This window comes from Brassica oleracea, chromosome C1 (genome assembly GCF_000695525.1).
Source record: "Brassica oleracea var. oleracea cultivar TO1000 chromosome C1, BOL, whole genome shotgun sequence".
NCBI lineage: Eukaryota > Viridiplantae > Streptophyta > Magnoliopsida > Brassicales > Brassicaceae > Brassica > Brassica oleracea.
The window spans coordinates 4,496,859-4,498,160 of record NC_027748.1 but is presented as its reverse complement, the minus strand read 5'-3'; positions in this window follow the sequence as shown (position 1 = coordinate 4,498,160).

Genomic DNA, 1,302 nt, shown 5'->3' with positions numbered 1-1,302 from the left:
TACAAAAATGTAAGTTTTCCTTAAGTATACGACTAAAACATTAAAATGACATGTATCAATTTGATGGTTGATTTGAAAGTTTTCAAAACCATATGGAAGATAAAAGTCAAAATAATTCAACTGTGAAAACAATACTGTTCACTTTTTTCAAGAATGTGTTCGATGGAAAAAATAAGGTTTTTATGTCATAATTTGTTTAATGTCCAATCCGATCAACCCATGATGTATTAATTATATTTTTGTTCCATTATTTTTAATAAAAATTGATCTGATCCACCGGAAAAAAATTATATAATAACAACAAAAAATATTTTATATATATAAATAAAATGATCAAATATATAAAAGAAACTATCGATAATATATAAAAATAAATTCACTCTGCGCAAGGCGCATGTCTTATCCTAGTATCTGTTATAACAAAGGAGAGCACAAAGGTATTTATAGGGAGAAGAGGTCGGTCTATTTAACCGACTACAAACTACAAGACAAAATAAGAGATAAACATTATCTCTTCGAGTAGATAATCATATTTGATATTATATTTTTAAACACTCCCCCTTGATTATATATCTTGTATTACGTAATGCCTCGTTAAAAACCTGGTCATGGAAAAACCCATTGGGACAAAAACCATGACAAGGAAAAAAGAGTACACTGCCGTAATCTCCCCCTGAGATAGTAGACGTAGCTTTCTCATCATAGGTCACGCAAATGCCGCATTCCAATACCGTAGACATGTTTTCGGAATGTTGTAGTCGGAAGAGCTTTGGTGAACAAGTCAGCCGGATTTTCGCATGACCGTACATACTCAATGTCCACTTCTTTATTTTTCTCGAGCTCCCGTACGTACGAGAAAAATCTTGGAAGGATGTGTTTTGTTCTGTCGCTCTTAATGTAGCCTTCCTTGAGTTGAGCAACACAAGCCGAATTATCTTCAAATATTTTCGTCGGCTCTTTCTCGTTGACCATTCCGCTTGATTCTTGTATGTGGTGACTCATTGACCGAAGCCACACACATTCTCGACAAGCTTCGTGAAGCGCAATAGTTTCTGCATAATTTGAAGATGTCGCAACCAGAGTTTGTTTCTGGGACCGCCAAGAGATCGCGGTTCCACCAATTGTAAAAACGTAGCCGGTTTGCGATCGAGCCTTATGAGGATCTGATAAGTATCCTGCATCTGCAAAACCAACCATACCAAACTCGGGTTTTCTAAAATACATTAACCCTAAATCAAATGTTCCTTGGAGGTAACAAAATACATGCTTTATTCCGTCCCAGTGCCTGCGAGTAGGAGCAGA